This window comes from Pongo abelii, chromosome 15 (assembly GCF_028885655.2).
Source record: "Pongo abelii isolate AG06213 chromosome 15, NHGRI_mPonAbe1-v2.0_pri, whole genome shotgun sequence".
In the NCBI taxonomy this organism is placed as follows: Eukaryota; Metazoa; Chordata; class Mammalia; order Primates; family Hominidae; genus Pongo; species Pongo abelii.
In genome coordinates, this window is record NC_072000.2 from 37,514,414 (window position 1) to 37,539,237 (window position 24,824).

Sequence of the window (24,824 nt, forward strand, 5' to 3'; positions counted from 1 at the left end):
CTTCATTTTTATTGAGAGGAAAATTAGAGCCCAGAGATCTAGATTTATTTCTTTATTTAAAACTCTCCAAAGTGTCCCCAGTGCCCTTGATATGAATTCTAGCCTTTGAGCCCTTCCCCCACAGCTCCCCATGATCTGCTTCTTGCCTCTGCTTATCCAGGGCTGAAACTAAGACCAAGCCATACTTTTGGGGCTTGGGGGAGGAGAGGAAGGTGGCTTTGGAGACTGTACAAGTTTTCTATTGCTATGTAATGAACTACCACAAATTTAGCAGCTTAAAACAACACACATTTATTATCTCACAATTTCTGTGGGTCCGGAATATGTTAGGATCTCACAAGCCTGCAACCGAGGTGCCAGCCAGGGTTGGGCTCTCATCTGCAGGTTCTACTGGGGAAGCATCTACTTTCCCACACTCATGGTTATTGGAAGCATTCAGTTCCTTGTGGCCACAAGATTCATTGTAGCTTGCTTATTCAAAGCCAGGAACAGAGCCTCCAGCAAGAGGGATGCGTCATTCTTATTTGATCATATGTATTCTATTGCCTTTGCCATAGGCCATTGGTTACAATCAAGATACAGGTGCTGCCTATACTCAAGAGGAAGGCATTATACAGGAGGCGTGAACACCAGGAGATGGAGATCACAGGGGCTCTTTTAAACTCTAGTAATAAACTTCCTAAGGGTTAGGAAATAAGTTCTTTTTCCCAGTTTAAAACCTAGAAAAAAATGGAATAAAGATTGATAAAATGTTGAAGTGATATAATTGTGTAACAAGAATATATTGCTCTCACATATTTAGTGAAAATGTATCAGTAAGAACAAAGCTGTATCACTGGCAATAAAAGAAAGATATAATTTAAATAAAGTAGCTATCAGAGCTGAGATCAGCTGCCTGTGTGCCCACAGGGGCTACGGCCTGCAGCCTACCTGGGGCACTGAAGCTCTGGAGAGTTCTTCCTACCAGTGAGGGTTGGGTTGGAAAGAAAAGATAGACAGTATCATCTTCCAACACAAACATTAATCAAAATGCTTTAAAAATTATTTTCTCTCTTTCTAGAAAGTCTTTGGAGGGAAATTTATATATATATAGAGAGAGAGAGAGAGAGAGAGAAACAGAGTCTTGCTCTGTTGCCCAAGTTGGAGCACAGTAGCATGATCTCGGCTCACTGCAACCTCTGCCTCCCAGGTACAAGCGATTCTCCTGTCTCAGCCTCCTGAGGAGCTGGGATTACAGGCGCACACCACCACACCCAGCTAATTTTTTATTTTTGGTAGAGACGGAGTTGCACCATGTTTGCCAGGATGGTCTTGAACTCCTGACCTCAGGTGATCCATCTGCCTCAGCCTCTCAAAGTCCTGGGATTACAGGCGTGAGCCACCACGCCCAGCCTGGGAAATTCTATATTTTTATACAAAATCTAGTATTATGCCTAGCTCACAGCATTCCCATAATATGAATTTGTGACTAAATAAACACTGGGTTTTGGAAGTACAGTTTTCATTAACAAAACCCATGTAGGTTCCCTGAATCCCAGTGTAGTTTTTCTATGCACTTGTCCTTAACACGGAGTTTCTCTCTTTAAAGTTTTATCAAAACTCTTATAATTGCTTTGCCCATCTCAACCTTTGGATATAAGCATAATTTTAGAATGTAAGCTCAGAAGCCATATCTTTTGTATGTTAAACACTCCTACGTATGAAGTGATATTATAGTTTATTTTTCATAAATAAACATGTCAGGGGCCAAGTTTTACAAATATTATCTAGAAGCCTGTATGCTATAGGAAGTGAGAAGGCTCATAGAGATACTATTTCACAGATTTGGTCAAAGTGTAAATCAATTGGAGACGGGAGGAGGAAAGGTGGGACTTTTAATCCAGCTTGCTAGCTCATTCACACTTTCCTTGGTGATTTATATGGTTTTAGACCACCACCTAACTTCCCAATGAGGAGACATATGTGAAAGACTTTGCAATGCGCAATGAAAAGCTATGCTATACAGATAGTCTCCTGAGCTACCATTCTCAGATGCAAAATAAGTAGAGAGAAAATCCAGACTTGACCTTCCACACTGGGTGTTTAATACATTAAATCTTCTGCCTAAACGTTTAATGTGTTGTTTCCTTCTGGGCATGTGCCAATTAAACATCTATTACATAGAACCCATGTAATGCCAATTGGTTCAGTCCCATTGCTACCTTAGAAATCAATAGATTAATATAGTTTGCTGGAGTGTCAGGTAGTGAGCAGCAGCATATGCAGTTGTATGACATGTCTTACAAATTTAAAAAGGCTTAGAAACCATTACGCTTCTGTGGCTCCTGGGAAATCAAGCAAATTGAAAACTTGCATTCACGTGTGGCAGAAATAGTCTCTGTGTGTACCAAATTCCATCTAAAACTAAAAAGACTTTCAATTCTCTTCCCCATTCCAGAGTTCTAGCAAAGAAAGATAGATATTTCTTCACATTTTGTTGAGGTACACAAAACAAAACAAAAGGCTTTGCCCACGTAAAGTTTGCAGTCTAGAAGGAGAGACGTAAGAGACTCTGCTAACTAGATTTTGAGAAATCTGGAATGTTAAATGTGATGGTAGACTGGAAAATATCCCCCCACCCCCCAATCAATCCACCTCCTAATCTCTGCAACCTGTGAGTATTTCCTTACATGGCAAAAAGAGACTGCATATGGGATTAACTAAAGGATCTTGAGTAGGAGCTTATCCTGGTGGGCGTTGAAGACAACTGCATGTATAAGGATACATGCTGTCCTTATCAGGGGGAGGCCGCAGGATATTTGGCACACACAGAAGAGATGGCAGTATTACCAACACAGACACAGAGTGACACAGCCACAAGCCATGGATTGCTGGCAGCCACCAAAACCTGGAAGAGCAAGGAAGGAAATCTTCCTTAGAGCCTCAAGTGGGAGCATGGTCCTGCCCATACTTAGAGAAACTGATTTTGAACTTCAGGCATCCATAACTGTGAGAGAATAAATTTATGTTGTCTTAAGCCACCAAGTTCATGGTGATTTGTTACAGCAGCCACGGGAAACTAATGCACGTACTGTGAGGAAAATAATGGTGGGAGAGAGAGGGGCAGCTGTGTTGGATGGGAATAGCCAGGGAGAGTGTCTGAGGAGATGGCATGAGCCCTCAGGGCTAACGGCAGGGGAGTGGCCAAGTAAGAAGACTGAGAATCGACTACTGGTTTTGGTAAAAGGAAGTTGTGGCTCTCCTTGATAGAGACAATTTCAGTGGAAAGGTAAGACCTATTTGGAATAGGTTCAATAGAGAATAGAAGATGAACCGGACACAGAATTGAAAACACTTTTGAGTAGTTTTACTCAAAGAGGAGGGCCGAGAAAAGGGACAGTAACTAGAGATAAACACTGGGTCAAAAGCCTATTTCCATCCTATGTTTAATTTAATTCTCACAATGATCCTGAAAGATCCTGCTCCATCTAGACTAAGGCTTACAGAGGTTTTATGACCTGCCTAGAAGTCATATAGAAGAGACCAAGCAAAACTTCAAACTAGTTTTTTCTTAAAACTCTTGCTACAAAATTCTTTCTGCTATAATAGTGAAAAAGCAAAAAGTGATTTATACCTGGATGAAGGTAGTCTGTGCGTGGGTAGATCACTGTGACCCCCGAGCCACTGTAAACCACAAAGACTCCGGCTCACAGCACCAGCTCCACCTCTGGAAGTCCCAGTGGGGACACATTCTCAACCAGTAACTTGGTCAGTAAATACAGGCTCAAAGAATGAATGAAAAATAAGATTCTCTCTTCATAGACTGCATGAGAAGTACAAGGATTCTCAGTGAAGAGAATATTACTGTTAATGATGAAAAAAGAAAATATTTTGATTATAAATGTTAACTGACTAGACAGAATAGACAAGTGAAAGCTGTGTAGCATGTTTCAATGTTAAACAAGAGTGACTATTTTAAGAGGACCTCCAATACAGCTAGACTGAAGAGAAATAAGAGTATTAATTTAACAGTGAAAATCAATCACAAACATCCAGTGGGTGTTTTCATCACTTTGCCTTCGAATTCAGCTGGATTGGCAGGATTCTGAAGTCATCCTTGAAACACTGAAGGCTCATAGTAAGCACTTAGGGCTCATATTTCACAGTTGATCTTTATGAAGTGTGGATGACAGTTCCTTCTTCCCAGGGTTGTTGGATCAAATAGGATAAATATGTACAGACAGTCCCCTACTTACAGTGGTTCAATTTAGGATTTTTCAACTTTATAATGATGCAAAAGTAATACACATTTAGTGGAAAGGGGTACGATACTCTGGTGATGGAGGGCAGCCAAGCCACAGCTCCCCATCCATTCCACAATCACCAGGGCAAACAACTGACATTCTGCAGTGTCCTGTGTTACCAGGTTATGTTGACCAACTGTAGGACAATTTAAATGTTCTGAGCATGTTTAAGGCAGACTAGATTAAGCGATAATGTTCAGTAGGTGCATTAAATGCATTTTCCACTTACAATATTTTCAGCTCATGATGGGTTCATTGGGATGTAACCCCCACTTTAAGGCACATTTTTATAAACCTTAGACCATCACCTGTCCAAGGGAGGCCAACACTTACATAGCATCCTTATCTTCCTCCTTCTAATCAAACGCAAGCCACAGGCCCTCTGAGATCTGGCTCTGCCCATCCCTGCGACCTCATTTCCACCCCCTCCTCCTGCCCATTATGCTCCGGCTTCACTTACCTTCTCTTCTGTGCCTTGAACATACCCTGCTTGCTGTCATCCAGGGGCTTCTGTTCAAGCTAGAAAGCTCTCCCTTCAGATCTTGGCAGGAAGGATTTTCTCTCCATTCAGGTCTGGAGTCAAATACTACCCTCCCAAAGATAGATTTTACAACTACCACATAACATTTTACAACTACCACATAACTGCCTCCTATTGGTCCATCTTACATGACAGCATCCTATTTCATTTTCTTCATAGCACTCATTCTCTAGAATGATCTTATTGATCTGTGTCCTGTCTCTCCCCATGGATGGTAAAGACCTGGTGTGTCATATTTCTTCCTTCTCTTCTGGCACCTGGAACAGTACCTGGCACAGAGTAGTAGTAGGTAGTCAATATATATTTGATGGAGTGAATCATGATATATGAAGCATGTACACACAACTACTCTATGCATAGGGATTCTAGATATAAATATTACCTATATATGAATGTAAATCAATTGGAAAGAAGACAGCAAGCCCCAAGTCAGATGGCTTTGGTTTAACCCCAGCTCTGCCCGCCCCCTGGGCTGTGTGATTATGGGTAAGATATCTAGATTCTCCATGCTGTTTCCCTTTCTGTGAATGGAATGTGATCAAGACCTCCCTGGTATCATGGGCAGTCAATGAAGTGCTCCAAGTCAAACCCTCAACATAATGCTAGATGTAACATAGGAAGCTGTTAATAACTGTAAACATGTATGTCTTTTTGAACAAAATCATTATGATATAATACACACTGTAAAATACTCCACCCCTTCTTAGCAAGCTGCCATGATTGTTAGTAAAACCTTTTAAAATATTTTTCCCTATTTAAATATATACCCTAGGATACCCAGTTTCAAAGACAGTCATTAGGGCCCTGAGGTTTACCTAAGTTGAAGGTTATATCTAGTCTTACACAATTCTTTGGATAACATTTCAAATTTGGGTTATGAAAATGAGGAGTAATAAAGATACATACAAAATATTGTGAAAACCCACCCCTTGAGAACCACTTAGCAGAAAATATCAGTAAGCCTCAAGCTCCAGTGGTCTGACTGCCCGCCCAACTCTTCTGTCCAGCAAGTTGCACAAAGTCAAATATCCTTTATGAGTGTCTCCTCCTGAGTTTTTTTGAAACTCAAACTGTGAGCTACTGGTCAGGTTCTGGCCACCACTTCTCCAAGTCAGAGAAAATGCTCTAAAAGTTTAAAAGGGGAGCAAACAGCCATTTTCAAGAGAACTGAAACTTGTTTGCAGCCCTCAGGACCTGGGCATTCAGTTGCAGTCCTGGCATGCAGAGGAAAATGCCCTGTTGGAAACTTTCAGAGAATCATCCTATGTGAAGCTTCTCATGGATACAAAAGCCAGAGCCTTACAACAGAAATACTTGCACAGAGCCTCAGACAAACCTGTAATGACAGATGAATTTATCTGTTAAGTGTTTCTCTTTACCTATTAAGTAACTTCAAGTCTTGCTTCTGAAATCATTAGGAAAATCTGCAGGAGACTGGAAAATTCCACCAGCTCATATCTGTCTAGACATACTGACTTCCCTAGGGCTGTGGTTTCTGCCCAGTGCTTATCATACAGAAGGTGAAGCAAAAACATCTCACAGAATCCCTGGGCCTCAGATGAACCATGGCCCAGAAAAGTGGTACAACTTACCCAAGACAGAACCATGATTACAAATCAGGCTTCCTGCTTCTGATTCAGTGTTAAGTTGCTTTTAGTAATTAGCAACTGGGGTTTTGTTTTTTTGGTTTTGTTTTGTTTCTTGTTTGTTTGCTTGTTTTTGAGATGGAGTCTTGCTCTGTCACCCAGGCTGGAGTGCAGTGGTGAGATCTTGGCTCACTGCAACTTCCGCCTCCCAGGTTCAAGCGATTCTCCTGCCTCGGCCTCCCAAGTAGCTGGGATTACAGGCATGTGCCACCATGCCCAGCTAATTTTTGTATTTTTAGTAGAGGCGGGGTTTCACCATGTTGGCCAGGCTGGTCTTCAACTCCTGACCTCAGGTGATCTGCCCGCCTCAGCCTCCCAAAGTGCTAGGATTATAGGCATGAGCCACTGCGCCTGGCCAGCAACTGGGTCTTGGTCCATTTATGATCCACTGGACTAGAGGATGACAGCACAGGAAACCCTCCAGTTCTCAGTCCTAAATCTGCATGTGTCTTCTAAGCCATTGTATCAGTCCCAACTCAGGTGTGAAACAGCAGCACACTGCTTATTTTCTTTAAATCCTTCTGAATGCTCTACTACTGAGCAGTTAGCCTCATAGTTACTGGGCCTTCCTTCCCCTGACCGCCACCCATGATTAGGCCAAGTTCTTGGGAGATTCATGTACCACCCAAGCTTTCCAAATGTCCCTCTCATTATCAGTCCACACTGGTTTTCATCAAGATATGAGTATCTTTGACAAGGCTGGAAATCCTGATGCCTGGTGTCCAATCTCCCCAAGCTGTCTGTGTCGGTCATTCAGGATCTCTGGAGCAATGCCACAAAGCATTTCTCCTGTTCCCATTATTCATTCATCAACCTGTCAACTGTCCACTGCCTCCCAGGCTGAGGCACCCCACCTCTCCAGCACTCTCTTCCCTCCTCTCATCTCTGGGATTCCCAGCATCTTCTTTTTCGTTTTATTTTACTTTTAAGTTCTGGGGTACATGTGCAGAACATGCAGATTTGTTACACAAGTATACATGTGCCATGGTGGTTTGCTGCACCCATCAACCCATCATCTACATTAGGTATTTCTGCTAATGCTCTCCCTCCTCTAGCCCCCCACCCTCCAACAGGCTCTGGTGTATGATGTTCTCCTCCCTGTGTCCATGTGTTTTCATTGTTCAGCTCCCACTTATGAGTGAGAACATGCAGTGTTTGGTTTTCTGTTAGTGTTAGTTTGCTGAGAATGATGATTTCCAGCTTCAACCGTGTCCCTGCAAAGGACATTAACTCATCCTTTTTTATGGCTGCATAGTATTCCATGGTGTATATGTGCCACATTTTCTTTATCCAGTCTGTCATTGACGGGCATTTAGGTTGGTTCTAAGTCTTTGCTGTTGTGAATAGTGCTGCAATAAACATATGTGTACATGTGTCTTTATAGTAGAATGATTTATAATCCTTTGGGTATATACCCAGTAATGGGATTGTCCCAGCATCCTCTTTTCAAGAAGCCTGGCAAATCAAGAAAAAAAAAAGAAGAGGCACTGACTTCAAGCAGCTTCTGCTTTGTGGTCCTATAAGAATACCTCAGGCAGGAAATACTAGTGGTCTAGTTGCCTAGTTAGAATTCAAGAGAAGAATAAAATATTCAGCAAACAAAATTCAAGTGAGTATCTCAAAATATTTCTCTGCTGCACCATTATAGGTCCTGCTGCCTTCGGATCCCTGGTGCTATTATATTAAAATTTTTAAAATAATAATGGCGCAGAGCTTTAGCAAGAAACCCAAGACAGCTTGACTTATAGTATTCATCCTTTGTGTATGGGTGTGAACACACATACATAACTTTGAAACAATATTTGTGTTTATGCATACGTAATATTTTTGAAAAATCTGTTCTCAGAGCTCTTTAGGACTATTTCCCCAAGTAAGGGTAATAGTGATTTACTTATAAAATACTGTTAAAATACCAGCATAAACTCCATGCTGTTACTTTAAGTCTCACTCTTCATGGGTCACTTTAGGTCTCACCATAGAGGTAGTCAGTTGTGCCGGTCAGGAATATACACCCCAGTTTCAGTCAGCTACACATTCCATCAAAAAACTCTCTATTCCAGAAGTACCTACAAACCCTTTAGTAATCCTTTTCTCATCAACATTAGACACTTTGTCAACAGTGAGTGTTCAAATTGGATTCCCTTTGGGGAAGTTAATGGTATTAAATACATGTGCGGTGGCTAAAATATTTAGACACATTCCCAACCCTTAGATAAATAGGGCTTAAGAATCTGGAACTGTGTTGTCCAAAGTGGTAGCCACTAGCCACATGTGGCTGTTGAGCAGCTGAAATGTAACAGTTGCACATGTTACAATAATATGTTGGATATACTAGTTTATAAAAATATATATTATTCACATTATATATCTTTGTAATTTTTTAAATATGGCTCATATTTTATGTTTATTGGACAGCACTCATCTTATTACTCATGGGGATGGTGCCCTGGGTTTAATCCCTAAAAGGTCTTGGATTCCACCACCAGTTCAGTGGGTTCTAGGTCCCCAAATAGTTATCTGCCATACAGTTAGGTAAATCTGGCACCAGAATAGTGTCTTCTTGTTTACCTCAGGCATCATGCAATGTTGTAGGCACTGAGGCAAACAAACAGTGGTCAAAATAAAATATCGGCCTTTGCAGAGCTTTCAGAAGAGGTGCTTTTGTGACAATTTACTACAAAGTGGCCATATGACAAAATGCGATCAGAAAATTTGCTTTGGTTATAGCCTGGTAGTGAAGTAGCAAAGGAGAAGCTACATCTCACTTACTTTCATGCTGTTTTTAGACCAGGGGCTCTGGCCCTGGAGCCAGTGCCTAAGGCCCTTGTCTGGACTCTTCCAGCCATGCAGGCTCCTTCCCCAAGACAATTTTATGTGCCAGAGCCTCTGTGGGGTTCCATGAAATGCTGCTGCAAGATGTTCAGAGAGATAATAGAATCTAGGGAACCAGAAGACGTATTATCAGTACCCAAAGCATCAGACACCCCAAGCTGGCTTATAGCTAGGTGCAGACTATTGCCCTGTTGACTAATAGGCATGGCTGCAGAATTGTAAATGGGCTGTATCTGTCTGCACTAAGCCTGGCTCTTCTCAGTGGATTGGGACATGAAGGCCATACTTCAGTCTTTTCCATCATAGTAAAATAAAGGTGCAGCCAATTCCAAAGAATTGTTTTAATATTACACATATAAGCTGGGAGATTTACAGTAATCTATAGTGATATGTAAATTATATTTATAATACATACATATATTCCATACCCTCTGGGAGATTCTTACAGTAATGACCTCCAAGGAATTATGCCTCCTAGTACCCATGTCCTGAGTGGCCCCTTCCCACCTTAACTCTGGCTTTGGCCATGTGACTTCCTGTGGCCAATGGAGCATCAGCAAATGTGACACAAGCAGAGGCTACATAAATGCTTAGGTGCTGCAGCTTGCCCTCTTGTAACCCCGAGACCGCCATGCAGTGAAGAAGTCAGGATTTTAGAGAAGAAAGGCCTAAATGCCTTAGCTGTCCCCAGAGCCCAGCCCCCAGCTGACCCACCAGTTGAATGCAACTACATAAGAAAGCCCAGGTAAGAGCAGGAGCAGAACTTCCAGGAATAGTGAGAAATAATACATGTTAGTGTTTGAAACCACTAGATTTCGGAGTGGTTCGTTATGCAGCAATAGAAATCTAATACCATCACCCAACTAGGTAGAGATATGCACTCTGCTCTCAAAGGCCTATATTTTTCCCTGTATCCCATAAGTACTGGCATAGCAAGCGATGAGGTTAGCATTAAGCATTTGTTAACAAAAATGTTACATCTGAAAATCCAGATTTTAACATAAATCAAGGTTGATTATCTGCCTTATGTAAAGATAGTCCTCTTTTAATACTGAAAATGTAATTCTAAATGTAAAGCATTTGATTTGTAGACTAGTTTTCATGAGAACACATTTACTGAGTGAGGTAGCCATGAGCAAAGTCTACAGCCTATATGAACTGCTAACCAATGTATGAAGATTGTCAAATTCTAGGGTTATTTTAAATTTGGCTAGCTATGAGAAATAAAAAGGCTTCTTTCCTGAAAATCTTATAAGAACCATTCAAATCAATTCAATGTTTAGTCGTAAAAGAGGTGATCTACACTTTACTTAGGAAAGCAAGACCTCGACGTACAAACCTGTTAGAAAACTTTAAGGATATATACATAAATGGGGCTTGGGTCACGATACTGAAAGATACAGTCCTACATGCCATAATATGAATGTCAAAATCCTGAAAGATAAAAATCCCTAAGGTCTAAAATTCCAAAATCACAATCCTGAAAGATCAAAATCTCAAAAAGATAATTCTAAAATAACAATTTTTAGAAATGTAAAGACATTTATTTATATTTTTAAAGGAGGATTTAGGCCAGGTGTAGTGGCTTACATCTGTAATACCAGCACCACAAGAGGCCAAGGTGGGGGGATAACTAAAAGGCCAAGAGTTCAAGGCCGGCCTGAGAACACAGCAAGACCCCCACCTCTACAAAAAATGTTTGAAAAAAATAGGCAGACATGGTGGCAAATACACCTGTAATCCAAGTTACTCAGGAGCCTGAGGCAGGAGGACTGCTCGAGCCCAGAAGTTTGAGGTTACACTGAGCTATCAGCATGCCACTGCACTCCAGCCTGGGCAACAAAGTGAGATCCTGTCTATTAAGAAAAAAAAAAAAGGCCAGGCACAGTGGCTCACGCCTGTAATCCCAGCACTTTGGGAGGCCGAGGTGGGTGGATCACAAGGTCAGTAGATCAAGACCATCCTGGTGAACATGGTGAAACCCTGTCTCTACTAAAAATACAAAAAGTTAGCTGGGCATGGTGGTGAGCGCCTGTAGTCCCAGCTACTCGGGAGGCTGAGGCAGGAGAATGGCATGAACCCGGGCGGCGGAGATTGCAATGAGCGGAGATAGCGCCACTGCACTCCAGCCTGGGCGACAGAGCAAGACTCCGTCTCAAAAAAAAAAAAAAAAAAAAAAAAGATTTAAGAAACATACAAAACACAACAGAACACAGACTACTTTACACAACAGTCCAGGCAATAGGCAATAATAACACACATTTTTGAAAGCATAAGTACTCAGGTACACTAACAACGGTCCCACTGGTATAATAGTTATGAGCAGATGAACCATATCATAAAGAAACAGGTCAAAAAAGAAAAATGGGTAAATTGCCAACTATGGTCGGTAATTGTGCGCGCTTATCTTTATAATCACAGTCATCTGAAATATTGTGACAGACATCCTAATTCTTTTGAGGAGATTGATCAATAATCACAATGGGTCACCACAGCATTTGTAGAAGCCTAAAGAGCTGAGATCGAGAAATTTTATCTTTCACAAATGTAGATGTACAAAAAGGACATGTATTTACTGAAGAAGTTTCAATGTTTTTATGTACATGCACAAAGTTTACATACAAAGTCAATGTTGTGATAATGTACTTTCGTGGAATCAAATTTGCAAAAAAAAAAAAGTATAAAACAAATTAGAATGCTCTAAAAGTCTTTACGTAATTTATATCTCCAGCACTGGAAATGATGCAAAGATGAAATACATGGCATAGCAAATTGGCACTATATGTGAAGGGGCAGAAGTCATACATGATTAATCTGGCAGGGGAGATTTCATTCATCTTTTGCCTGCATTTTCACTCCCATGATCTTCAAAACACTTATTACACTTGTATTTGGAGAGTGGTTGTGGCCGGGTGCGGTAGCTCACGCCTGTAATCCCAGCAGTTTGGGAGGCCAAGGCAGGCAGATCACGAGGTCAGGGGTTCGAGACCAGCCTGGCCAATATAGTGAAACCCCATCTCTACTAAAAATACAAAAATTAGCCGGGCATGGTGGCACATGCCTGCAGTCTCAGCTACTCAGGAGGCTGAAGCAGAAGAATTGCTTGAACCTGGGAGGCGGAGGTTACAGTGAGGCAAAATCACGCCATTGCACTCCAGCCCAGGCAACAGAGCAAGACTCTGTCCAAAAAAAAGAGAGTGGTTGTGATCGGCAAATTTTGTAAGTATATGCTGTCTATTTGAAAGTCTGGTTTTTGGCCAGGCTTGGTGGCTCACGCCTGTAATCCCAGCACTTTGGGAGGCCAAGGCGGGTGGATTACCTGAGGTCAGGAGTTCGAGACCAGCCCGGCTAACCTGGTGAAACACTGTCTCTACTAAAAATACAAAAATTAGCCAGGTGTGGTGGTGGGTGCCCGTAGTCCCAGTTACTCAGGAGGCTGAGGCAGGAGAATCACTTGAACCCGGAAGGCAGAGGTTGCAGTGAGCCGAGATCACACCACTGCACTCCAGCCTGGGTGACAGAGCAAGACTCAGTCTCGAAAAAAAAAAAAAGAAAATCTGGTTTTTGCTTGGCCATTGCAATTAAGTGATTTTCTGCTTTTGCAGTGTCAATAACAATTAGCTTTTAAACTTTTGTCTTTTACCATTAAATAGCCTTGCACACTTATCACAGTCTTTTTGTGAGGGAACAACTTCACAGATCTTTTCCATTGTGTTGTAAGGAATGCACTAAGAAGAAATTATATTTAGCTTCCCCAATACCAACTCTGTATTAACCAGGGTTCTCCAGAGAGATAGAACCAATAAGTTATGTATATAGATATATGAGAGGAAATTTGTTAGGGAATCTAACTCACACTATTTTGGCGGCTGAAGTCCCAAGACAGGACATCTGGAGACCCTGGGGTGCTAATAGTGTGGCTCAGTCCAAGTCCAAAGGCCTCAGAGCCAGTGAAGCTGATGGTGTAACTCTCAGTACAAGACTAAAATTCTCAAAATCCAGGAGGCCACTAGTGTTAAGTCCTGTAGTACTGATGACCAAAGGGAGCAGAAGAAAAGTCTGTCCCAGCTCTCAGAGAAAGGCCAATTTGCCTCCTGTATTTGTTATCTTTAGGCCCCTGGCTGACTGGGTGGTACTCACCAACAGTGAGGGCTGATATTCCCTATATTGTCCGCCCAGACTAACATACTCATCTCCTCCTGGAAACATTCTCAGAGACATACCCAAAATAATGCTTTACCAGGTTTCTAGGTATTCCTTAATCCAGTCAAGTTAACACCTAAAATTAAGTTCATTATTCTACCCTTTGTCAACTTGGCATTCATATGCACCTCCTTAAAACATGTTTACTTTCCAAATCAAGACAATAGCAAGGTAATAGTTTCATCTAACATGATGCAACTAACATTACCTCCCACTAGGTCCCTCCCACAACACATGGGAATTCAAGATGAGATTTTGGTGGGGACAGAGCCAAATCATATCATTCCACCCCTGGCCCCTCCCAAATCTCATGTCTTCACATTTCAAAACCAATCATGCCTTCCCAACAGTCCCCCAAAGTCTTAATTCATTTCAGCATTAACTCCAAAGTCCATAGTCCAAAGTTTCATCCAAGAGAAGGCAAGTCCCTTCTGCCTATGAGCCTGTAAAATCAAAAACAAGCTAGTTACTTTCTAGATTCAATGGGGGTACAGGCATTGGGTAAATACAGCCATTCCAAATGGGACAAATTGTCCAAAACAAAGGGGCTACAGGCTCCATGCAGGCCCAAAATCCAGTGGGGTAGTCAAATTTTAAAGCTCTAAAATGATCTCCTTTGACTCCATGTCTCACACCCAGGTCACACTGATGCAAGAGGTGGGTTCCCATGGTCTCAGGCAGCTCCACCCCTGTGACTTTGCAGGGTACAGCCTCCCTCCCAGCTGCTTTCACAGGTTTGCATTGAATGTCTGTAGCTTTTCCAGGTGCACAGTACAAGCTATCAGTGGATCTACCATTCTGGGATCTGGAGGATGGTAGCCCTCTTCTCACAGCTCTACTAGGTGATACCCCAGTAGGGACTCTGTGTGGAGGCTCCAACCCCAGATTTCCCTTCTGCACTGTCCCAGCAGAGGTGCTCCATGAGAACCCGTCCCTGCAGCAAACTTCTCCCTGGACATCCAAGCATTTCCATACATCCTCTGAAATCTAGGTGGAGATTCCCAAACCTCAATTCTTCACTTCTGTGCACCCTCAGACTCAACACCATGTGGAAGCTACCAAGGCTCGGGCTTGTATCCTCTGAAGCCATAGCCCGAGCTGTACCTTGTCTCCTTTTAGTCACAGCTGAAGTGGCTGAGATGCAGGGCACCAAGTCCCTAGACTGCACACAGCACAGGGACCCTGGGCCCAGGCCACAAAACCAATTTTTTCCTCCTAGACCTCCAGGCCTGTGATGGGAGTGTCTGCCATGAAGACCTCTGACATGCCTTAGAGACATTTTCCCAATTGTCTTGGGGATTAACATTCAGTTCCTCATTACTTATGCAAATTTCTGCAGCTAGCTTGAATTTCTCCTCAGAAAATGGGATTTTCTTTTCTATCGCATTGTCAGGCTGCAAACTTTCTGAACTTTTATGTTCTGCTTCCCTTATAAAACTGAATGCCTGGCTGCTCTATGGAGTAGCCATTCTCTTATTCCTTTACATTCTTAATAAACTTGCTTTCACTTTGCACTGCATACTTGCCTTGAATTCTTTCTTGCACGAGATCCAAGAACCCTCTCTTGGGGTCTGGATTGGGACCCCTGTCCTGTAACATATTTCTGGCGACCACAGAAGGGACTATAGTGCAGAAACCCTGACCCAACAGCTACCTTTGGGTAAGTGTTAGAGTCCTGTAACATATTTCTGGCAGACTACAGAAAGGACAATATTGAAGAGACCCCTGACCCAAAGGAAAATCATCGGCATACCCCAGTTGGCTGACTGGGTAAGTGGGGTGCATATACCCAGGTAAAGAATGGGATTGGGTTAGAGGCCCAACTTAGGAGAATTAGAGTCTTTCTTAACACAGAGTGGGTTAGAGGCCCCTCTTAATAAAAGGCAAGGATGCTTGACCAACCTTCGGTTAGAGGCCTGACTTAGGAGGGTTAGAGTCCCTTCTATGATTTAGGGGGTTAGAAGCCACTCTGGGTAAATTCCCTTTAAGAACAGGTTTGACACTACAGAGTGTTAACTGCTATTCTCTTTGGATTAATCTTCCTTGTACTCTTTGCTGATGGTTGTGGGTGACAGGGTTAGGCATATACACGATGGTGGGACATAGGAGCTTTTTCCTCCCTAAAAAGGGAAACTTGAGAGCTGACTGGACTGCTGGAAAAAATCCCTTCACAACAGCAGCCGCAGCTGCCTGAACTTTTCAGTGTTGCTGCAATGGGTGAGTCTTTCTCTGGCCTCCCTGACCATGTCGCCTTCCCCGCCCTGCCACAAGCAATGCTTTCCTTCTCTACTTTTCCTTTATCCTTCTTATCTTTTCTATTACTCAGGGCGATCATCTTGCCCAGAGACCTCCATCCAAGTCGGAGGATGGATTAAAGATGATGGGGCCCATCTGGGGGCAAATTTAAGCCTCGCCAGTTTGTTATCGGGTGCTAAGCAGAGTGGCTAATGTCTATGTTTTATCACATGTATTTAGCTCTAGCCAGAACAAAAAAAAATAATAATAATTTTCCTTTATGATGTGGCTTGGCCCCAAGGGCGATGGTGCCGGAAGCCAGATCACTAGGACCAGTCAGGGAAAGGGAACCCAGAAGCCTGGTATGCTGGCAAAAGGATGATAATTTCTTACAGGCAGATTTCTGGCTTCTCTCTCTCTGTGCAAGTGATTGAATGAATGGTAAATAAACACATAAATCAGTGTTTATCTCCTCTGTAAAGTTTTAGTGTGAAAAAAAATTCTAAGCCTAATCTTAAGCTGGTTTATTTTGTGCTATGAATTCATTTTTCCATGTTGAGGGGTACTTCAGGACAACACATGGCTTAGAACACCTGTAAGCCTGCTTTTCAAGATGACCCAGGAAGCTGGTCAGTAACAAACTTGGCTGCAGGTCCCTGAAACAAACAAAAAATTGGATGAGGTCTCCATCTTGTTTTATGTCCTTGAGAGCTTGACTTTTTAACTACGTGGTGGTACTTTTTGATCTCTGACTTCAGGGAACAGGAATGTTGGGGTTCATGTCATGGTTAGCTCTAAAAATCATATTAAGTAGTTAAAAGCCTTTGCAAGCTCAAAATTAACTACTCTAGACTTCTTCTGGGAAAGAAAATGGAGACGGCCCCATTCTGTAGCTCAGCAGTCAGGGTTTTTCCACTTTCACAGTGACAGTCCAGGTTCAATTCCCCACATAGGAAGTAAGTCATTTCTGGTTTGATATCCGTGTGACACTCTCCATTCTCTTCTCCATGGACTGTCTTAAATCTTCCTTTCTCTAAGCACCTAGGAGGTTACCTTTGGTAAAGTTCAGAAGCTAGAAATATTGGCTGCTTGGCATGGCTAAAGTCAGGTAATAAGAGATCTGAGGCCGGGCACAGTGGCTGACGCCTGTAATCCCAGCACTTTGGGAGGCCAAGGCAGGTGGATCAGCTGAGGTCAGGAGTTTGAGACCAGCCTGGCCAACATGGCAAAACCCCATCTCTACTAAAAATACAAAAATTAGCTGGGCATGGTGGCGCATGCCTGTAGGCCCAGCCACTCAACAGGCTGAGACAGGAGAATCGCTTGAACACGAGAGGTAGAGGTTGCAGTGAGCCAAGATCATGCCACTGCACTCCAGCCTGGGCAACAGAGCAAGACTTTGTTTCACGGGGGAAAAAAAAAGAGATCTGCAAGTATTTCTTTTTTAAACAGCACTATGGTTAAAAGTCAGCTTAATTAAAAGTGGATAAACAAGCTATAAATATATTTAAAAGGCCTGTATGTTTTTCTCTTCTTGGAACTTGTTTTTCTGGAAAAAGATTTTCTTCTCAGTTGACTGTATTATTTTTCTCCTTTTTTTTTTTTTTTTTTTTTTGTCTTGCCACTCTTAGTGCACACATCAGAGGCCCTAACATAATGTCTAGTAGCCTGGGACTCCTTGGGAAAAACAGAGGCGGCAACACAGATCCCATTATGGGGGGGGGGGAGGGGGTGGGGAACTGTTTTCCTCATGAAACCCCAGGAATCAAAAGCAAATAGATCCCTCTCAAAGTCTCTGTTCTATTTTGTATTGTGCTATCCAACAGTTTTAAGGGTATCAGAAATCACTTCGCATTATGAGAGAGCTTTGGTGTGTAATAACTAGGTAGGAAACATACTTTAAGGGATGGCTAATAGTAGTTATGGAGGGATACTTGGTTCTTTGCACACTTGCATCAGAGAAGCATGCTCTTGGCCACCTGGAAGATTAGGAAACATCCCCACCCCCAGCTGGCAGATGAGACTCCATGAGGGATGGGCTGATTACAGAACGGGCTGATTGGCTGAGTTCCCTTATAATGAAATGCAGAGTAGAAGCACTACACTGTCTTCTCCCATAGTATTTCCCTCCTTTTGGGAATCCAGGAACCAGTATAAAATGGCACCCTTAATTTTGGGGATCTGTCTTTGCCTTCAGCTGCTTATTTGCTGTTTATTGGGTCCTAAAAACGCATGCTTTCCTGGCCCTGTTTCTCCAATGGCTCCACCCTGAAGCCAGTAATCCAAGAAACTGGCAAATGAAAAATCCTACAAGTGCTGAATCTTCTGTGTATTTATATGTGTTTTATGTTTATATATAAAAGAGCTCTAATTGGCTTAGAAAAATAAGCGCTTAAATCAAATGTTTTGTCCGAAAAATAGAAACTAATGCCTTTTTGTTCATGTAACTTTAGTAATCTTTTGGAAATAAAAACAGTTTTAAAGATTATCGGTAAAATAAAATGTCTTGAAAATGTAGACATTTGGTTTAAATTAAGGTCAGATATCAGATTTGCTAAACGCTTTAAGGTCAAACTGTTTGACTTTTGAAAATTGTTAAATTTACCTACCTTAAAGCCATTAGATTCTTGATAAGCCTGGAGACATGTAGAGTTAGCCATGCCCCCCAGCTATGCTGGAGAGTCCCTCGTTATCTGCACTTCTGACTGGTGTGTCCTAGACTAGGCTCCACACCTAGTGCATAATTAAAATCCCTTACTTACCAAGGTTTTCACCAAAACTAAAAGTTGCTAAGAGTTAACATTATAATACATAATTTAAACTACTAAAGAAATGATTTTACATGCAAGGTGTGTAAAAAAGTAAAATGTGTTTTTGGTGAAAGATTATAAGAAGTCATGGGAATGTGGATTTTTTTCTGCCTAAAGTGTCAAAGGATTGTTTTAAGTAAGAAAAAAATCTAAAAGTTTAAACAAGTTGTGGAAGATTTATAAAAATTAATTGTAAGAGATTCTGTGTGTGAACATATTGGCTAATGTTAAGGGGTATTATTCAGTTTTTCCATAAATTAAACATTGGAATAGAAGCACAACAGATTTTTCTTAGAGCACTAATCTGCTCTTTCACACACACAAAGAAAAAATGTAAAGGGTTATAAAAGGCTTATAAGAATCTTACCTTATGGTTAAACATTAAAATTGGGTAAATGTGTCTATAATATTTTATTAGAAATTGGGTTTAACATTGATAGCACATTAATGTAAATGTGAAATTTGGCTTATTCGGTATAAAAATCATACAGAGAACATTATCAAACATGAAATAGTGCTTTGCTTTCTTTGGACTATATTTGCATAAATGTGTTATTGGTATATGTTCCAATGTTATGAGAAACTCCTACAATTCTAATATGACTTACTGTATGTTATTAATAATTGTTATGTAAAATTTTGTGTGCCACAGAAGTAACCAAATTTCTTTATCAATTGCAGCTTTAATAGTGGCTGTCCTAAAACTTTTTATTATCTACAGACAATTGTTGTCTTGTTTTAATCCTCTTTAGAAGGTGGTTTATAATCAACTATAGAACTCTAGCAGGTGTTAAATTCAGATTTCTAATAACTTTGGAAATTGTAACATTAGAACAGAGGAAACAACTTTCAGAACTCTCATAAGAGCTGGAATATTCATGAATATTAACTAGAACAAGAGTCAACTGAATTAACTGAACCAATAGAATACTGAAGTAATCTTTTTAACTTTGCTTAAAACATTGCTGATCCTTTGTTTTGTTTTTCAGAGCCAAGGAAACTTTTGAGTGATTCGCAGTTTGTAGCAATTGAGTAAAGTATACTGCTGTGAACAAAATTTGGAACATATTTGTTTCTACCTGATTTCTCCAGAATTTGGAAACTACTTGTGAGTATTCTTAACTTATGGCAATATAGTTATTTGCATAGGTGCAATAAGAATCTGTTTTCTTTTGTAACAGGACACAATTAGAGAAATTGGTTATTTCACCAAGGCTTTGGCTGGAATGGTGCGCTTTCTTTTAAGGAACCAAACTTGACTTGTAGAGCCAATAAAAGCCCTTTGGGGAACTGGCCTCATACCTTGCCTACACAGTCCCTGTACTTACCTATGGTAAGTAAAGAATGTCACTTTCTCACAGGTCCAGGAGCCCCAAGTTATCCTGGGACCTCAAAAGAAGAGGAATTTACCCAATTCATAGGTATTTGAGGGTACAAACCCATGGCAGGGCTCGGCTTTAAAAAATCTTATCTAAGATTCCTTCTGTGGAACAGAATTCCATCAAAGCCAGTTTTAAAAGAGCCTATGTGAAAAATAGTTATTCTTGCTGCACTTTATACAAATAATCAGACCAAGCATAATAAAGCAAATCAGTCTTACCATGATTTATCTTTAGTAAAAATGGGAAACTGGAGAGAGAAATATTGTTTCAAAAACTATGGTATACTTGTTATTAAATTCTAGTCTCATTAGTTGTTTTTAAGTTTGTTTCTGCAATTTAGGCTAACCCCACTTATTCCTGTGAACCATCCAGTAATCTGACTGCTGCTCATAAGAAATGAGAGGGATGGGTAACGTAGAAATCTCAATCTGTATTCTAATTCTGGGCACATTACAATCAGCTAACAACCCCGTATCAGCTTAGTTCCAACAGTTGCCAAGTTCATGGAAAGCCTTCTAATTTAGTTTACTTGAAATACCTTTATTTATTTTGCTTTACTCTTGTGGAATATAATGCTGTTATATTCTTTGTGTAGCAATACAGGACAAGCTTACTGAATGTTTTCTTAAATGGTACACTTATTAGTCTTCCAGATATCACCTTCTTTTGAAACTCAAGAGGTATAAATAGATCTTACCATACTGATGCTTTCTGACTGAGCTCCTTCCTACCCTAAATACAAGAGACCCTCATACTTAGGCAGGAATATCATTGCCCCTATTCAGCCTGAAGAAGTTACAGAAGATGGATCTTCAACCCTCTGCAATCCTTAGGATTAAGAGTTCTCTTATAAAAGGGAGGGGGGAAATGTCAGAGGCCTGTGAAACAGAGCAACTCCATCTTAAACAGGAGCTGGGTAAAATGAGGCTGAAACCTACTGGGCTGCATTTCCAGATGTTTAAGGCATTCTAAGTCACAGGATGAGATAGGAGGTCAGCACAAAATACAGGTCATAAAGAGCTTGCTGATAAAACAGTTTTATAAAGGAGCTGGCCAAAACCAAAATGGCCGGAAGAGTTACCTCTGGTCATTCTTACTGCTACACTCCCACCAGCACCATGACAGTTTACAAATCCCATGGCAACACTGGGAAGTTACCCTATATGGTCTAAAAAGGGGAGACATGAATAACCTACCCTTGTTTAGCGTATCAAGAAATAACCATTAAAATGGACAACCAGCAGCCCTCTGGGCTGCTCTGTCTATGGAGTAGCCATTCTTTTATTCATTTAGTTTCTTAGTAAACTTGCTTTCACTTTGAATAAAAAAAAATAATAAAAATAAAACTGAATGCTTTTAACAGCGTCCAAGTCACCTTCTGAATGCTTTGCTGCTTAGAAATTTCTCCACCAGATACCCTAAATCATCTCTCTCAAGTTCAAAGCTCTGCAAATCTCCTGGACAGGGGCAAAATGCTGCCCATCTCTTTGCTAAAACATAACAAGACTCACTTTTGCTCCAGTTCCCAACAAGTTCCTCATCTCCATCTGAGTCCACCTCAGCCTGGACCTTATTGTTCATATTACTATCACAATTTTTGTCAAAGTCATTCAACAAGTCTCCAGGAAGTTCCAAACCTTCCCACATTTTCCTGTCTTCTTCTGAGCCCTCCAAACTGTTCCAACCTCTGCCTGTTACCCATTTCCAATGTCGCTTCCACATTTTTGGGTATCTTTCCATCAATACCTAACTCTCAGTACCAATTTACTGTATTAGTCCATTTTCACGCTGCTGATAAAGACGTACCCAAGACTGAGCAATTTACTAAAAAAATATGTTTAATGGAGAACTCATAGTTCCATGTGGCTGGGAAAGCCTCACAATCATGGTAGAAGGCAAGGAGGAGCAAGTCACATCTTACATGAATGGTGGCAGGCAAAAAGGGAGAGTGTATTTAGGGAAACTCCCCCTTATAAAAACTGTCAGATCTGAGACTTATTCGCTATTCCGAGAACAGCATGGGAAAGTCCTGCCCCCATGATTCAATTACCTCCTACCAGGTCCCTCCCACAGGAGGTGGGAATTCAAGATGAGATTTGGGTGGGGACACAGCCAAACCATATGACCCCTTATCTCAATGCAGGACAATTTATGATGAGATTTATGATTCAGGATTCCCCCTCCCCCTAAATTAAATAAAAAATAAACTTGATCTGAAAACATATCTTTGATTATCTCCCACTTCACTTCCTCTCTTATACATTTTTTTATAAGACACACCAACAGAATCTGTTTCTCAAATTCAGTTTCCAAGGAATCTGACCTGAAGGAGTTGGTATCAGCAGTGGCTCCAGGAAGCATACCTAGGGGTAGAATTCTGAAGTTGTATCACCCGTCATTTGGCCAGACTCCATCACAGGTGATAGAGTATTGATAGTTCCTGTCATTATATTATAGTTATATTATTAAAACTTTTACAAAGGGAATGATGTCAGCAAGACGGTAGACTAGAAAGCTACAGGCTCTCCTTCCCCTACAAACATGTAAGTTAACAACAATTTATGAACCAGAATACTCCTCTGAGAACTCTAGAGACCAGTTGAGAAGCTACAATACCCAGGTCAATAAAGAATTTAAAACCAAGAGCAGTTTCCAGCAATAGGGGTAAGAAAAATCACAGCATTCCGAACACCCATCCATGCCCCTCTTCTTATGCAATAATAGTGTGTGCAACTGGGAAGAAACTTTCCATACTAGGGCTCTTACCTTGGGACAGAAAAGAATGGACTGTATATCTAACATGGCTTGTCTGGAAGCTGCTGGATAAACTGATTTCTGCCTAGCCTTAACTCAGACCACTTAGGAGCAGCAGAGTTTGGATATCACTGAAATTGGTGAGCAGCACTACACACTAGAGTTGAAGCTCTATAGGCATACACCAGGGTGAATAAGATTTCAGAAAAGCTTTGAGAGTTACTCTGGACCCTTCAGTAGGGTTGATCAGTAAAGGTTGTTCCCTGCATGAAATTAGCACACAAAGACATGAATAGGAGGTTGTTTTTTCAGTGCCCATACCCCAGCAAAGGATTACAAGGTATAAAAAGAAACACGGAAATGTGGCCCAAAGGATCAAAACAAAACTCCAGAAAACAACTCCAAAGAAATGAAGATCTATGAGCTTCCTGACAGGGAATTTAAAGTAACTGTCATAAAGATCCTCAATGAGCTAAAAGTGAACACAGACAACTAAACAAAAATAAGAAAAATTATGCAAAATAAAATATCAAGAGAAAGATATAAACTCAGAAACACAACAGAAATTCTGGAGCTGAAAAATAGAATAACTAAACTAAAAAATTCACTAGAAGGATTTAACAGCAGACTTGATCAGGCTGAATAAAGAATCAGTGAACTTGAAGGCGGCAATTTGAAATAAAATCACAGGAATAAAACCAAAAAACAATGAAGCAAAGTAAAGAGAGCCTAAGGGACTGTTAAGCAGACCAACACATGCATTATGGAAATATCAGAAAGAGAAGTGGGAAACAGAGAGCTTATTTGAAGGATTAATGGCCTAAAACATCTAAATCTAATGAAAGAAATGGAAATAAAATTTAAAAAGCTCAGTGAACTCCAACTAGGATAAATCCAAAGAGAACACCAAGACACATTATAAAACTATCTAAAGTGAAAGACAGAATCTTGAAAGCAGCAAGAGAAAAGCAACTCATATACAAGGGAGTTTCCACAAGATATCAGTGGATTTCTCAGAAGAAATTTGAGGCCAGAAGGAGTGGAATAATATAATTAAAGTGCTGAAAGAAAAAAAGCTGTCAATGAAGAGTACTGTATCCAGCAAAACTCTCCTTCAAAAATAAAGGAGAAATTAAGACCTCAGATAAACAAAAGCTGAGGGAGTGTATTATCACTAGACCTGCTCTACAAAAAATGCTAAAGGAAGTCTTTCTAGTTGAAATGAAACACATTAGATAGCAACATGAAGCCAAATGAAAATGTAAGGTTCTCTGATAAAGGTCAATACATGGAGAAATATAGTAACCTCAGCAATACTAGAAATGAAATTCAACTGCATATTAAAAGAATTACATATCATTACCATGTGAATTTATGGAATGCAGGAGTGTTTCAAAATATGAAAATTAATGGGCCCAGGTGTGGTGGCTCACACTTGTAATCCTAGCACTTTGGGAGGCCAAGATGGGAGGACTGCTTGATCCCAGCAGGTTGAGGCTGCAGTGAGCCATGATTGCACCATTGCACTCCCACCTGGGTGACAGAGCCAGATCCTGCTGCAAAAAAAGAAAAAGAAAGAAAGAAAATCAATGTAACATTAACAGAATGAAGGAAAAAAATAAATGATCACATCAATTGATGCAGAAAAACAATTTGGCAAGATTCATTACCCTTTCAAGATATAAAAGCCAAAAATGAAAACACTCACCAAACTAATACTAGAAGGAAACTATCTCAACATCTAAAGGGCCCCTTATGAAAAGACCACAGCTAACATCATATTCAGTAGTAAAAGGTCAGAAGCAAGAAAAGGATGTCCATTCTTAATTAGAAAATTAAGAAAGGTTTTATTTATAATAGCATCTGATACGGTTTTGCTCTGTGTCCCCACCCAAATCTCATCTTGAATTGAAATATGCCTCAAGTGTCATGGGAGGACCTGGTGGGAGGTAAGAGAATCATGGGGGCAGGTTTTCCCATGCTGTTCTCCTGATAGTGAGTAAGTTTCACGAGATCTGATGGTTTAATAAAAAGGAGTTCCCCTGCACATGCTTTCTTGCCAGCTGCCATGTAAGACATGACTTTGCTCGTCATTAGCCTTCTGCCATGATTGTGAGGCCTCCCCCGCCATGTGGAAC